The sequence below is a fragment of the Pezoporus flaviventris genome, unplaced genomic scaffold (genome assembly GCF_033815535.1).
Source record: "Pezoporus flaviventris isolate CSIRO_AGI_PZ_B2104156 unplaced genomic scaffold, CSIRO_AGI_Pfla_v1 ptg000002l, whole genome shotgun sequence".
In the NCBI taxonomy this organism is placed as follows: domain Eukaryota; kingdom Metazoa; phylum Chordata; class Aves; order Psittaciformes; family Psittacidae; genus Pezoporus; species Pezoporus flaviventris.
The window spans coordinates 57,546,858-57,563,806 of record NW_026892550.1 but is presented as its reverse complement, the minus strand read 5'-3'; the positions used below and the strand labels follow the sequence as shown (position 1 = coordinate 57,563,806).

At 38.2% G+C, this 16,949-nt stretch overlaps 1 protein-coding gene across 6 annotated transcripts in view; it reads right to left on the bottom strand.

Annotated features, from left to right (window-relative positions):
- Positions 1-16,474, bottom strand: part of LOC133283235 (mitogen-activated protein kinase 10) — a 149,816-nt gene extending 133,342 nt beyond the window's left edge. For 3 of the 6 annotated variants that reach the window (XM_061479920.1, XM_061479928.1, XM_061479874.1), the window contains exons 1-2: positions 16,056-16,471; positions 11,232-11,351 (exon numbers count right to left, since the gene is read on the bottom strand). The gene's annotated coding sequence lies outside the window, so the exon portion shown is untranslated. Of the gene's footprint in view, positions 1-11,231; positions 11,352-16,055 lie in introns of all 6 variants that reach the window. The other 3 variants (XM_061479882.1, XM_061479911.1, XM_061479891.1) reach the window with 3 other exon arrangements.
- Between the last annotated feature and the right edge of the window lie 475 nt (positions 16,475-16,949).

Here is a 16,949-nt window from a genome sequence, read left to right as displayed (position 1 = left end):
ATCTCTTCTCTAGTCAGAGACTTGGCACTCAGTAAGCTAACTGAAACAATTACTGACTTTTGGTCTGGACATGTCATCACAACCAAGCTTTTCGAGGTAGGGACTTGCTAGTCTGAACTTGCTCTACATCTTGAATCTGAATTTTTTTTCCTGGAGGTGAATTTTCATGGTATTATGTTAAAGAAGTCTTTTAGCTTTCTGTGAAGTTTTTGACATCACACTTACCACCTTGAGCTGCACTAGACACGCAATGAGCTTTCAGATCTAACCCAAAATCATGCTGCTGTTCTTTTGGGCATTACACACAGCATTACTTTGAGCATCTGTGTTTGGAAATATCTACCAAACCTTTTCAAGGACAGTTTCTAACACAGAAATAGCGAAGGATAAAGCTAAAAAGTAGTTAATTGTGAGAGGAAACGGCAGACACTGGAAAGGAACAGAGGTGATGACTGCAAGACAGTAGCAGAGGAGGTACAACAGTTTTATTGGTAAGGCACAGCAATAAGAATAACTTCATTTTGGAATTTATTTTTACTTCAGAAACAAGTTCTAAGGCAAAATACTGGAAATTCTGATTGCTAAAATAAAAAAGAAAGCGTCCTTCTTTTCATCCCTCCAAAGAGCAATGGATGGTGTCAAAACCAGAGTTCTGCTGATGTCTGCAGAAAGCAGAGGAAAGGAATTAAAGGATTTAGTGGAAATAGCGGAATCCCCTCAGAAGATCCCTGCATGCAAGATTACTGCATTAGTTGTGAAAATGGCATGTATTTTAGTACAAGTGCTTTAGCTGCAGACAATATCAGTAGTGTTTAGAGCAGCAGGAAGTGGAGTAGACGGTAGAACAGAAGTAGTTCAGATCACAAGATAAGGAGAAGTGTCAACTGGGCTTTGCAACACAGCAGCATGGGTAACAAAAACCTGAGGCTTGATTGCACCCATCTCTGTATGAGGCATTACTGGAGAAGGGCATAAGCATGCAACAGCTTGGTTAGGTTGCTCAGTGAAGACAAGTACTGTGAAACAGCATTAGTCCTACTTCAGGGCTATTGGTTTGTATCCTTTTTATCTACATAGCCAAGTTTTTCTTTTTGGAGAATGGCTTGGTTTGGAAGGGACCTTTGAAGATCATCTAGTCCAACCCTCCTGCAATGAGCAGGGACATCTTCAACTAGGTCAGGTTGCTCAAACCCACATCCAACCTGACCTTGAATATTTCCAGGGAGGCAGCATGTACCACGTTTCAGGACAACTCTTCTAGTGTCTCAGCACCCTCATTGTAAAACATTTCTTCCTCATATCTAGACTGAATCTCCCCTCCTTTAGTTTAAAGCCATTATCCCCTGTCCTACTACTACAGGCCCTACGAAGAAGTCCATCCCCGTCTTTCTTATAAGTCCCCTTTAATTATTGAAAGGACATGATAAGGTATGCCTGGAGCCTTCTCCAGGCTTAACAGCCCCGACTCTCTCAGCCTTTCCTCACAGGAGAGGTGCTCCAGCCTTCCTCTGGACCTGCTCCAGCAAGCACGTCTTTTTTGCATTGAGGACTCCAGAGCTGGACACAGTACTCCAGGTGGGGTCTCACCAGAGCAGACTAGACATGCTAAACTGGTTCATGCTTGCAGATGATTAAAATTAGCTCACTGAGCACTAGAAAGTTTCTTTGCAACATTTCCAGGTGAGAGGTCAGATGTCAAACTTATTTTAGTGATCACTACTTACGTCCCAATTTGGACTTTGATGCTTACAGCCAAATCCTGAAAGAAGACTTCAAATATATTAACTGTTTTCTCTTTCCTATCAACAAAAAATAATCATTGTCATATATGATGGGCTACTGTTTGATTACGTGCCCTAAGGTCTCTAGGAAGTAGAGAATTAGATGTGGAATATTTTTTGTCAGTTTTAAGCCTGCCATGATTGCCTTCACCCTGCTAGTTAAAGAAGTGTCTACCTTTACCAGTATATCATGTTCTATCCTCCCACAGTTCAACGTTGCTCCTCTGAAAACACCCAAGCAATTCTAGCTTGAAGTAGCTCAAAGTCTACTTTGATCTATTCTGGTCTCTTACTAGTTATATAATACAGAGCTCACACACAAATTAATCATTAGTCCAAAAGCACTCTTACAGTGGGAAAAAAAAAAGATAGTACTTGCACAAGGATTAGCAATTCAAGTGCACTTGATACACATTTGCTCTGAAATCTTGAATATCATGACTCAGCTATAATTTTGAAGGCTGCTAAAGCCTAATTTGATTATAGCTCTCTTCTTTGCAGTTCTATCCAGTCACTGAGACTTTGAAGCTATGAAGAAGAACGTCTGGTCTTGTGTATTAGCTAAACCTTAAAGAAAAGCTGCAGGGTAACTAGCTCAGATAACGGTATCACTGACAATTACACAGGACAGTATGAGATGTTCTTCACTACTGCAAAAGGGATTTGAGAAAGAAAAAGAGAAAAAGAGGAATGTGTGGCTTTATTTCCATTAGTGCTACCAGAAACTAATGTCAGAAAGCTTAAGTTCCTGACAGTGTTCAAAATCTGAGCCGAGTTGTGCATAGCACAAGAGATGCATCTAGATTGTCTTTGCCTATCCTGACCCCATCAGATTCTGCTTTGTTGGTTAATTTATATGGACTATCTGGTGTCCAGGCCATTCAGATGAGCAAATTATTGAGCCAGTTAGCCAAGACTGCACTGAGTTTCAAGTGGAAAAATTTTGAGGCAATATATATATATCAACTGATTGTGTGAGATGCAGCCCAGGGCAAATTTGCTTTCCAACTGCCCACCTTCAAGATAAAATAAGACATGTCAGAAGGCTTCCTTATATATAAATATTTCATGTTATTACTGTACCCTGTAGCCATTCAGATATATCTTGGCAATTATCTTCAGAAAAAAAAAAAAAAAGAGGTAATTCCCAGGTCAGATTCCACCTAGCAAGGTTGTTGGGCAGCAGATCTGTGCATAACTGTTTCCAACAAAATTATCTATAGAATTTATCCCACCACTGCTGACACCAAAAACTGTTGCTTTAATTTTCCTATTAATTTGGTTTTGGATTTGTGCGCTTTTTTTTTGTTTGTTTGGGTTTTGGGGGGGGGGGGGGTTGTTTTTTTTTCTTTTTTCTTTTCTTTTCTGTTTTTTTCCTGCATTCTATCTTTAGTTTTTACACCCCTTTGATGTTCAGAGAAAACCTTAAAATGAGACCCAAACATAGCCTACAAGCTCACAAAATGAAAAATCAAAACAATCTCCAAGTCTGAATATTTTATTCAAGGTTTTGACAATACTGCTTCACATGACAGTTTCAGCCACATGTAATGGTTGCAGCCAGAGATTTCTTTTTTCCACATTAATAAGACATAAAAGCTCAGAAATGAAGATGGGTGAAGTGGAGGAAAAGTCTGTAGTCCAGAAACTCAGTCTCCATCATATCAGGAGAAATTTTCAACAACAAAACTAGTGCCATTTAAAAAACAACATAAAATTAAACCTGCAGAACACAAGCCTCAGCTGCTGTAAATTGTCCCTTTCTTACTGCAATCAATGTAGTTATAGAGAGGATTCGAGCTTACAGATGTAAGCTTAACTAACAATTGCCACAGCTATCTAAAGCCAAAACCAAGCAGATATCTTTGTCTTTGTTTCTCCAAGTCCTCAAAAGAAAACCACAGAATTTCACTACGCGTTTGGATTGAGGAGTGCATACCACATGAAATCACTGCTTTTATAAAAAGAATTCATAGATCACTGCCATCTGTACAAACATGTAGGTATTCTTTTTACATTCTTTTATCATGGGAGACATCCACCATATTCTCTTTATGCAGCATTAAGAAAAAGTTAAGTACAACAGCAAATCAAGCATTCATGATACCATAAAAACATTCATCTACACACTGATGACTGAAATCTACCATAAAATTAATGCAGGCATTTAAGTAGCATTATGATTCAAATTAAGCCATGCAGATATTTTTCAGGAACAACTCAGAGAACATTTTGGTGTTCGGTTGTTTTTTTTAATTTCAAAAAAAGCAGCATTAACAGTGTATTTTTCTTTTTCCTTGCCTTTTTTTAGTGTTCCTATTTAAGAATGGGAGCCAATCTTTACATACTGTGTCTGAATTATCTGAGGTAAATATGTGCACAGTATTTGGACTATGCATGAAGTAGTGAAATTAAATGGTAAAAACCCACCAACAACAGTAAGCAATTAGGCTCATAGGAAAACTTGCTTTGGGAATACAGGGAGAGGAACATTTGGTTACCATTAGAGGTCATTATGTCACCTGGTTCTGATGTGTAACCAAGAAAAACCTTTATGTCAACTCTATGAAATACAGGGTAATTAATTCCTCCCTGGTTTCTCTTCTGTGCTTTATTTCAATCCGACAGTTTATAAAGCAAGAAAACCCTCCCACCCTTCTCCCTCTCAAGCAGTGCTAGCAGGCCAGAACAGAGAGCACTATCACGTGCTCAGCCTACCTTATGTGGTACTCAAACGGAAGTAACGCTACTAGCTGGATACCTAACAGGAATTACAATTTTCCAGAAACAAAGGTAAAATAAGCAGATTAGGAAGTCTCTGTATCACTACTAGAATGTGTCCAGCAAAGGGCTGGACTAGATGATTTTCAAAGGTCCCTTCCAACACAAACCATTCTATGATTCTATATGCTGCATTGATGTAGAAGAACTAGCTTGGGATAGTAGCACGTTAACACAAAGCTACATGCACAATAAATTACTCCAGAGCCTGCTGTATAAATACTACCTGTAGCAGTGATTTCATATCTGCTACAAATCAGAACTTCTTATCAGGATGCGCTATCTTCCTAGTACTTTCAAAGCCCTTGCAGTCTTACAGTGATTTCACACAAAGAGAAACCCCAACCAACCAACAAAAAAAAAAAACAAAACAGCCAAACCCCAAACCCCAAAACCAACAGACTTCTGAAATACAGGAGGACACAGCAAGTAAAACATTAATGATTGAGTATCTTGTTCTCACTTTTCTTCACCAAATATTTAGCTAATGGCCACTGAGGACACAAGCCTTTGCTAGATGCATTTTTTCTGTGACTCTACTGGTTGTTCTTATATTGTTAATCTTAAAAGTGACAAAAAATGTAAGCCTGAACAATTCCAATTTTTATGAAACAAAGCCAGCATCCAGCAGCTCAAGGATGCCTATTTAACCATTACGTCTTCTCAAACTCATCACAGGTGAATTGCTCTTATTGATTTGGCCAGGCATTTAGGACATATTAAGAATGCACGAGTACTGCCTCATGCCTGCAGTGTTCACTCTCTTCTTGCCAATCTGCTACTGCACAGCAGTCTGCATCCAACACAACAAGGATACTTCAAGTGCTGTAGATGAGGCTGTGGATGTACAATGAGTTTAAACAACCTCTGGATAACCTGACCTTTCTGGGTAGTCCTCCATCATGCATATTTGTCTTCACCCTTTCACTTGTCTGCTGCACTCTATCCCAGCACACAATAGTTAAGACAGAAGGATCACGATACTAACATCATACTTGCACATTGCATCAATAGGCCTGTAGGTAGAGGTAGCTCACATATTTTACTCCTTATTTACACTGGGGAAATAACTACTCCAGGAGCTTAAAGCATCTAATCTGATGCCTGCACAGCAGCTAGGATACTGCTGCCTTGAGGCAGCTTGACCTAAGCCCTAGTGTATTGAGCATGAATGTGATAGCTGATGCTACCAGTACTGCAGATACTTCTTTCTACAAGAGCTACAATTTTCACTTACAGCCAATGCTCCCCATTCTTTCTTATACAAACTACAGCAGAGGTGTCGTGGTTTAAACCCAGTCAGGTAATTCGTTCACTCACTTCCCCCCCTTTCTTGCCCTCCCCCTGCTCCCGGAGGGACAGAGAGGAGAATCGAAAAGAATGCAACTCCCACAGGTTGAGATAAGAACAGTTTAGTAACTAAGGTATAACACAAATCACTACTGCTACCACCAATGATAATAATGATAAAGGAAATAACAAGGGAAGAGAATATAACACCTCAGCACCAGCCGACCGATAACTCGCCCCCCTCAGCCCGACCAAGCTCTGACCCATACCTCCTCCAACCCTGCAGTCTCCCAGCCCTTCCGGCTAACTCCCAGTTACATCCTGGGCATGATGTGCTGTGGTATGGAATACCTCTTTGGTCAGTTTGGGTCAGGTGTCCTGTCTCTGCTTCCTCCTGGCTTCCCGTCCTCCCTGGCAGAGCATGAGGCTCACAAAGTCCTTGGCCAAACCAAAACATCTCTATCAGCTCTGTTCCCAGGCCGAGAGTCAAAACACAGCACTGCATCAGCTACCAAGAAGGGGAAAAATGACTGCTACTGCTGAACCCAGGACAAGAGGGAAGGTGAACAGAGAAAAAGCTAACAGTATTACACAGCATGTTCAGCTCTCTGCTCCCATTGACAGTCTGTGACAAGGAAAGGAACTTTTGTTAAAAACACTACACAAAGAAACAGGCACATAGTAAACACACCACAATAGCAAATCTAGAAGAGGAGAGAGGTAAATTATTTCCCCCTGTGGTTACAAAATACTTCCTACTACTTTATATAACATGGGTTCATATGACATACCCATTAACACAGCTGAATTTACTGTTGTGTTGGTCTACTTTCTACCACTCTCCTGGCACCACTGTTCTTGGTTATTGATTTAGCATTTCCATTTATTCTTCTGCTGACTATTCAGATTATTTTACTACAACTCATAAGGATCACACTAAAGAACTACAGAAAGATTCAGAATATCTGTCTGACATTCTACCCCCATATTCTACAGCAATAGTCCTGAATATTTTCCACAAGGCTGGGAGAGGAGCCTGCCAAATACTGAACTAACCTGCCAGGTGGCACAGTTATTTCTTCCATCAGCAACTTGAAAAATACAGCAGAGACATGAGTATTTCATGTGATATGTACACAGGTGGCACCTGGCACAGGGAGGTATTAAGCTTGTAATACAAGTTCGCCCCTTTTCAACAAGCACAGACTGCTATATAGCAGAAAAAAGCATTTGATCCACTAGTATTTCAAAGTGAAATTAAACAACTGGAGATCCCCCAAAGACTTGAATCTGCACTTGAATTTTTCAGAATAATTTAATTTTCACTTTTTGTATGTGCAAATAGCTTGACTCTTCCTATGCCAGTCCAGGCTACTGGACGAATGCAGCCATAGATACAGAACAGAGATATGCCCACACCTTTACAAGCATTCAGATGCATAGCAAATCTTCACTTTCCAATTAACTTTATCTATAATTTTTTGAGATTATCAGTCAGAACAACCATGGCATATGCTCCCAAAATTCTGAGATACCACTAGGGTATAATCTCAGTGGAAGGGTTGTACATTTTTGAAGCCTCAAGCTTTCACATATTCAAATTCAATTTTTTTCAGGATCAATGATGAAAATCCTACTTTTTATTAAAAGAAGCCTCATAGTTTTTCATATGTATGTGACACTGAGCCTAGGGCATTAAAAAACCCAAATACTGCGAAAGTTGACAATGCTACATTTTGGTATAATTTAATTAAAATACTAATATTACAGGCTGAAAGGTTGAGTAAAGACAAACCAAGAATGAAGGGAGAAGGGAAATGAACCAGAATAAGAAGTAACAGAATAAAAAATAATGCAATATGAGCTTAAAAGGGATTGAAAAAATCCTGTAAAAAAATATCCTGAGGAGACTGAATAAAACAAATAATAATAAAACTAAATAATAAGAAAACCAACAAGAAAAAAAATGCCAAGGCAGGACAATTCCCTTTTATAGGCATTTCCAGTGAAGTTTATTAAAATAAAAGGTGATAAAGAGGTTCCACTGAGATGTCTGTAATTCAAAGTGAAGATCTCAGCACTTTCTGGAAAAGTCCAGTCTCCCCAAAGAGTAAGGAAGGTGAACAGTTAAAGTGTTGACAATTACAGGTCACTTCTGCAAAATCTTTGTTTGTACATAGTTATCACATGATAAATGGCTTTTGGAAATACATTAAGGCAACTGTCCTCAAATAGGAAAACTTACTCATTTTATCAGCACTATTGATAACAGATAAGAAGTCTTTACATTTATCATATGCAGCGAATTTAATATAAATAGGCTTTTCCTATTAGCCAGGGGGCAGAGGAGCAGAATGCAGGTTTATCAAAGAAAACTGTGTTCTGAGCTCTGACATAAATCTCGTGTAACTGTACTAAACTCTCTGGAGCTACTTTACATTTACTTGAGCAGATGATGTTCAGAATTTCTCTTAGTGCACTTAGCACTTACATAGGAATGAACATACAAGAAACTAACGCAATGTTTCATAAAAACATGCAACTGCATAAGTTAACTCTATAAGTGCTTAAAAATAAATTACTTTATCCCAGGTACTTTGCTCATCTGCAGAGCTATATCAAAGCCTCTCTCTCTCATGATTTCTACCGAAATTACTAACTCAGCTTTATAAAACACCCATCAGCCATAGTACTAAACTTATTTTCACGTTAAACAAAATAAAATCACTTTTTCATTACCTGCTCTTTTTGTGATGCATACTATGAACTATTTTTATTCTCCAAATGCTACTTCTCCTGACCATTTTTAGAAGTTTTTTGACAGTGAATTTAACTTTGACAATTACATGCTAGGTTTTAGACCTGATTTCTCATTTCACAAGTTATAAAGCTTGCATTTTCATAAGGAGAAATGGCTGAATACAAAACATAGTTATGTGTTCAAAGTGATTTGTATGCCTTAACAACCAATATTAACTGGAAAGACTCTTCACAGAAAGCATAAGAATTTGCATATCAAGGCCCCATCTTTCAAACACACATGCTAAAGGTTTGTATTACTTGCCTGAAGACAATGATAGACATTTTCTGTATATCTGCAGCTTCAGAACAAGACCTTGAATTACTTAATTTCTGTTAAAAATGTTTCACTCTCTGTTCGTTAAAATTATGTCAGTTGGGAGGAAAACTTCTCAAGCAACTCTTTACCTGTGACATCTCTTAAGTTTTTTTAATTTGTATCCTATACTGCTCTGAAAAAGCTGCTATTTGTACTGATTACCACTCTGAAACTGAGATGAACAAAGCTAAAGAAGGTGACTTAGATGTCTTGAATTAGGTGTCTTAGAGGACTTGAACTCAGAGAGAAAATACACTGAATACACTGAACAGAGCCATTGGTACTTGCTTCAAATACCAAACAGCAATATCAATAGCTACAACATTAAGACAAAGACATCTTGGTGACCTGAGGGACAAATGATTGAGTCACACTGCTTGTAGGCAGCAATATGACTGTATTCAAAAATTAGCACTGCATGTATTTCTAAATGTAAAATTGCTAAGATTGGAGATTATTGTCACCCAACTTCTTAAAAAAATATTCTACATGTACAGCAATTTTCAAAATGCTAATGGTGACAGGAACTGAACTGCTATAACTATGGACTAATCATATTAACATGTAAAAAAAAGTCATAAAAATTCCATGTAATTTCTCTTCAGCTACTGTCCATTATGGACATATTAACAAAATCCTTTCTTTTTACAATATTACCAACTATCATAAATCCTGAACATTTTGCTGTTTCCAGTTTATTTTAAACTTCCATTATCTACAACAAGTAGGTTATCTATATGCTTTTAAGCACAGAAATAAAATTTGGGGAAAAAAAAGGTTATATATTCATACGGTTTTTAGAGTCCATATTAAACTAAGTATTAAAAAAGATGAAGGCTGTCTTGCTAACAAGAACTGCCTTAGGACAAACACAATAGGCCCTGAAAGCCGTAAGACATTAAAAATATCATAGCAGTAATACATAGCAGGGACGTTTTTTAAGTTCTACATAGATTTTTGCATCCACTCTTCATGACACAAATCACTATTAATGTCCAGGGTTTGGTTTCTCCTCTTGGGAAACACCCCTTAGGTTTCAAGAGAGCACAGATTATTTCAATGGACTAGCAGGTACTGCTTTCTGCTACTTTCTCTCTCATTTCACTCTGGAGTAAAGTCAAATTCATTTAACTGACACCTGTTCCATTTTTTCAGCAGCTCTACCAAGGATGAAAGTAACATGCCATCAGAGCACTCATTTCATTACTGTTGTATTAGTCACATATCACTAATGCCCACCAGTCATTATGTACTACGTGTTTCCATCTCTGCCTGATCTACCAATAACATTCTAGTGGTGTAGCTCTACACCTTATTTGTGTAATAGCATCAGGCATAAGTTTTGACACTGGCCACCAGTAAAGGTCAAATCACACAAGATCTACTTGAAGTCTACAGCTGTGGCTTCTTTTTGAATCTGTTGGCTGGTTATGGTGACTGCAACTGACAAACGTCCACCTGGTATCAGAGGGGGAAAAAAGTAATATAAGCTTGTTTTGAAGAGAAAATTTGTTACCTTCAATCATTACAAGATCTCACAATAATTCTCTTGTGATTACATGGGACAGTTAAAAACAATTCCTCATCTCCCAAAGGAGATCATCTAAAAGAAATTATGGGGATCAAAATTACTTATTATGTAAGAAAGAGGTTGCAAAATTATTAGCAGACTTACAGATAAAGCCAAAGAGTATTTTAAAAAGGCTATTTCCTTTTAAACACTATTCTTACAATCTATTTTCCTGTCAAAGAATAGAGTTATATGTCAGAAAATTCTGTCATGATTCCTCAAAGTCTTCTTTAGTCATATCAAATAGGAAAAAAACCCACCTTTCCTCTCCCCCACCCCAAATCAAAGAGATGCAAAATATTTTGTAGTTAACAAAATTTGGTGTAAAATAGTGGATATATCAAGCCAAGAATGTGTGTATGTAGGAGTTTTTAAAAATCATTTTTTATCCTCACACTTTCAGCACAATCCTATTCCCAATGTGCTCCACCTGATGATCACATGTACAATGCAGAAATTATACACTTTAAAAAGACATTTAAAAGACAGCATTAGGCTCATATGTACTAAAAATTAGCAGAAGTTGTAGTTTTAACCTTCCTCCCCTCAAAAAAGCTCACAAAGAAAACAACAAGAAATAAACCCCAAACCACCACCATGCACTTTGGCATCATTTAGCTTTTTTTTTTGCTTTTTTTTTTTTTTTTTGCCAAGTAGTTGGATTTAATAAAATAATACACTGTTGACTCACCACAGCATGTGCTATGTCTCATCTATAGGAAATGGTTCAAAGGCATCAACTTCATGCATGGGTTGCCATAACTGATACTTGAGCCTGGCCTGCTGCTGGTACAGGTTTCTAATACTAGCCCTAAGCACAAAAAAAAAAAAAAAGAGAAAGAAACATTTGGGGCTTATTTTTCAGGTCTGACAGAAACAGAGAGAGTGCACAAACGAAGCTAAACCAGAATGTAAGTATTTGAACATCATGTAACAAAGACAATATTTTCCTCTGATAATACCATAATGCATCCAGTTACAGGCAATATCTGTGCCATATTTTCCCTTCTGCTGTGCAGAGAAGAAAGGCTAGAGATAGAAAATAGTGCAGAATAAAATGTTATTTAAATGGGAGAGAAAGGTCACAGTCATATCCCCTCCCCACCAAAAAAAAAAAGGGGGAGGGGGAGAGGAAGGTACAAATTAAGGTGGGCAGATTCTTGCGCTCAAGAGCTCATGTTCAAGACTATACAAATTTTAACAGATGGTACCAAAAATCATAACACTGTTCTAAAATAGTTATTTTCTGTTTCTATCCTATCTTTCTCATGTTAGGCCTTCAAAATTTTCTGTGAAATGAGGAAGAGCATAACCTTTCACTGTAACAAGCTGAGGTTTGTACACTGTCATCTTTCACTAGTACCTAGGGATTGAAATTAAATTTGAATTGTGACATTATGAACAGCTTTAAAAACTGTGTAATATGGACACATATAGGTAAAAGAAAAGGCCTGTAAATTACTGTTGTTCACCAAATTATCATACTTTTAAAAACAAACATCAAAATAAGTGACAAAACACTTTCAATTAACAAAGTGCTTGCAATTGAGAAAATTATAGACAACCTCAAGAAATGTAGAAAGCAACTGTTGTGATATTAAGACAGCAAACAAGAGGAGAAATAGTCAAGCACTAGCACTCTCTGTAACCACTGAACAAAATTAAGTGACTATCATTAAGTGGAACATTTGGGCAACATTTTCTTATCACTCTTTCACAATATATTTTCAAATAGTTCAGAAGAATCCTAAACATTTTACTAAGGATAGAGGATTAAAAATCCTTATGAGAAAACACTTGCTTAACCAAAAAGGGCCCAGTACATTTCACTGGAACAAGAGTTGCACATACTCAATCTCTCTGAAGTGCCACTTCAAATAGCAATTCTTAATTTCCTAGGTTATCTGACCTCTTAGTGTAGAATGTTGGTGAAGCAGTTATTGACTTGACTAGAAGGCTCTTCTGGACCTCCAACTCTTACTGTTTATTACAATGTTAAAAGCTGACAGTAATCTTGTGAGACTGTAACACCCAAAATTTCCTATGTCATCACTGTGATGTGAGCAAGGGTCTGCACTCTTGCTGTCAACCTCTTCTTTTCCTTAGGCAGGAGAAAGAACCTGGAAGACTAAAAATACAACTGTTCTTTCTCTTTTTTGCCTTAAAAGGGGTTCTGACTGTGTTCAGGCATAGTCAGAGATACCGTAAGATTCACAAAAAATCACGACTTCACATCCTTTCTATACAGATGAAGCTGAAGAGAACATTCCAGTGCCACTAGTGAGTTCATGTGCCAAATCCTTCTTTTAAAATCTCTATAACACATATAACTGGAAAGTACTGGGACTTCCTGTCCTTCTCTTCTAATAAAATAGCCAAGACTGATTATAAAGCTTCCTAACAAAGCTATAGGTAGCAGGCTAAAATACAGTATAGCTACTCAAGGAAAGCTGTGTAATTTTTGCAGACAGTGAACAGGGGACTATTAAACTCTGTCCCTGTACTGCTTTTGATCTCTAATCTCACTGTCCCAGCATCAGAGAAAGGAAACATAGCCGTAATACCTGATATTTCACAGTAGAGCTATATGTTACTTTCAGTTTTAGACAACTGACTTTAGATGGTTACTTGAATACAAAAGATCTTTTGTTTCCGTGACTGTTTTTCTTATGTCTGTCTCCACAGAAGGTTTTGCAAGAAGGAAATTAAGAAGAAGCCGCAGTAAATGCAGCATTTTTTCTTTTAACTGGTGCCCTTTTATGAGAATTCATTTTTTTTTGCAAGCAGCCCTCAAAACAGTAAGCATGCAAGAATTACAGAATTGGGTAGCAGAAGATAAGCAATGAAAGCCAGGTTATAGTTATAATCAGTATCGTGGTCCAACGAAATGTCTCTTTTCTCTTGATGACGTAACAGAGCAGCAACTATGGTAATACTTCAATCACTAGGTTTCGATATTATAATTTCTAGCAGTGCTATAATAAGCTCAAAATATAACCGATGGCATGGGAAAGGCTATGGGTATAGAATGCTTGCCATAAAAAAAAACAAAACCAAACAACAACAAAACCAAAATACCACCTTATTTGTTTTGACAATTTATCAAGCTGGTGATATATTCCATGATTCGGGAATTGCCCAAAGAACTGGGTAGCTTCTACTTAATAACAGTTTATAAGAGAGAAGCAATTTTAAATCTGTGGACCTTTCTATAAATGCAGCTTTTCTGCCTTTCAAATCTAAATAAGACTACAATGTTGCTTGCAGAAGCAATGCTAAAACTATCTCCTTAGGGCCTGTGTTAGAGCTCTCTTAAATTGCATGAGTTTTGCAATGGGCTGCAAACTACAAGTGAGCTTTATTGACATTCCCCAGTGCAGTAGTAGGAAAATTTTGTTAGCTTTCCTTTTGCTTTCACAAGCCAAATGTGGTACTGTAACACTGCTGGAAGATATTTTGTCTTATAATTACTGATCTAGTAGTATTAAATCTCTAAATAATGGCTGCAAACATGCCAACCATTGACAGAGAGGAAAAAAACCCCAACCAACCAACCAACCCTCTCCCCCACTCCCCAAAACCAAAACCACAACAACCTACAATAAAACACTCATCCTCAAGGTCTGCTCATAAAAAGCCCCTTTGGTGCATACACGTATTTCTAACAATAAGGAGGACATTTTATAATACCAAACAAGCAGACAGGCAGCAGAAGGCAACTTATTTTTCATGTTAAGCAATTTTTGCCCCGTAATCCTAACACTCCTCAAAAAAAAAAAAAAAAAAAAAATTAAAATATTGAAATTCCAACAGGACCCTGAAAAATTATGGGCACTCTGAAACAGCAGGAGAGAGCAATGTGCAAGAGTGCAGGTTACTCAGAGCCAGAGAGGAAGAATATTATTTAATGACTGAGGTCAAATCACCTTTGTCATTCACATCTACATCTCTGAAAGAGAAAGCCATTAGCTGAGCCAATTGAAAAGGTATTTCTGTACCACCTTTCTTAACAGGTAAAGTGAGCACACAGCAGCAGGATCACAGAAGAAAATACTACTTCAAAGTGTTTCCAGCTGGTGACTACAGAGAAGTGTTCTGAAAGAGGGTTAAAACCCGGCGGTATGGTGCACTCCACTTTCCCCAAGGCACGGGAACCAAAGGTAGCTTATATGTAAGCAAAGATAAACAGCTCTGTGCAATACCAGCACCATCTTATTCTATCTTAGCCTTTCCCTTTTCCTGAAGCTGGCCTTGCATGAGAAGCTCTGCGTCCTCTAGCAATCTGATTTCAGGCTTCTCCTGAGCATTTAAAATATACTTATTTGCTTTTCTTCAAAACAAATTCAACTCTATGCCATCATTTTCTTCAAAGTCTGTGTTTTTATATAGTGTTGATTTTGTCTTTAAACAAGGGTCCTGCAAAACTCACAGTGAACATATCAGAGGATGGGAAGGCTGCAATGGGGGTATCATGAAGCTATGCAGCAAAAAGAACCCATGTAAACAAGCTTACAATCACTCAGTACACAAATGGTGTGAAACATACCCATCATGGTTCGCTGTAAGCACCACCTGCTTATTAAACAACGCTGTAACACTTAATTATCAAAGTCAAATGTGTATTATTTCTAATAAGGTCTCTCTGCAGTAAAAGACCCCAACATTTCTTCCTGTAGCAATAGCTTTTCTGCCTGAGAATTTCCCTGCAAAGCAACATTGATTTCACTGCAGCATCTACACATTGTTAATTCTCTTCTGCAAAATAAATGGCCTATACCATGCTGTAAACACTCCTAAAAGCTCTTGGTGGTTCTGTAAGACCTAGTGGGCTGAGTTGTTCACTCGGATCACAGAGTAAAGCAGAAGAGTGATGATTACCTTAAAAGATCACTTTCCTAAAAACAACCCCCACCCCCACATCCAGCAAGGTTTGTCAAAGGCTTCTACACACACACACACACACACACACACACACGCACACACAGAGTGCTGGTTTTCTGTGTGTAGAAGGCCAAGACTTCTATTCTCTGGATCTTCTACTTGTTTATCATTATCCTTTCTTTTTATTTTTATAAATTCTAATTTTACATGGCTCCATATGGATAATATAATCCACATAAGGTGCTCATTTCTACTGAATTGCAAACCAACACACTTCCTTCCCCCCAAAGTCCCCAAGCAGTGTTAGAGGTGATGAGGCTGAGTAAACGCTACTGTTTACATGAGCCAGCTGTTAAAGCACCATCGCACTCCTTTTCATGATGTCCCTCTGCACTGCTCTCACAACCATCTCACCTACAGCACCCAAACAGAAAAGCTCATACACACCTGAATGCAGGGAAATGATGGTTCTCTGGCCACAAAATACACAGCTGCAGCCTTCTTGTTTCCTCAGTTTACTTCATTAACCTGTCTGTCGCTCCCTCTCCCCCATTTTTTTTTAAACAGCAATCAATATTCATCACCCCACCCTGCGAAAGCAGTTAGTCATAGAATATTAGCATCAACCACCTACCATTCCGTGCTTGCGAGCTATTTTCCTCGTCCAGAAACCTTTCCCCCAAACTGCGACTGTAGGTGGTATTTTTAAAATCACATTCCAAACAGTGGCAAGGAAAAAATGGGTTATTTATGATGATAATAATAATAATAATAAAAAAAAAGAAGATGGGCAGTTGGATTCAAGGTAAATCACTGTTTTCATTTAAAGAACTAAATGAATGCCTGGGGGAAAGGGTAGAGCAGAACAGAAAAAGGGGAGGCAAAATGTCTGATAATAATGAAATAAAGGAAGGAAAAAAAAAAAGGGGGGGGGAAAAAAAAAAAGAGTGGCTTGCTGAATCACGCTCTTTCACTGCCTGGAAACCATTGTGCAGCGTGATGCTGGCTGTACCATTGTGGAATCTACCAGAGGAGACAGGCAGAGAGCTTGGGGAATGGGGCTGCTATGGCAACTGAAAGGAGCACACATGACGTCAAAGCACACAGAGGTCTCACAGGGGGAGGGAGAGAAAAGTCTAATCTGCAGCCACAGCTACAGTATGTCCTGGTGAATCAGGGGATACAGCAGACTGCAAAGGGGAGCTGAATAGTCTTCTGTAGCACTCACCAACAGCAGCGGCTCGGACATTTGCAGCATCAGGGAGCTAGTCAGTACAGAGAAGAGGTAGTAATAGCAGTGTAGATATGCTCCTTTGTTTACATTGGCTGCTATACAAAAGCACAAATGCCCATCACCCTAAATAGAAAAATCTAAATGTTTCAAATTCATTTAAGTTTCTGCAAGAGATGGACAGTGGGGTGTGTGTGTAAATAAATGAATAAATAAATCACAACACATCTCCTTCACAGCTATTGAACACAGCTATTCCTCACACAAACAAGCAATGCAACTCTAAGAACAGAGTCC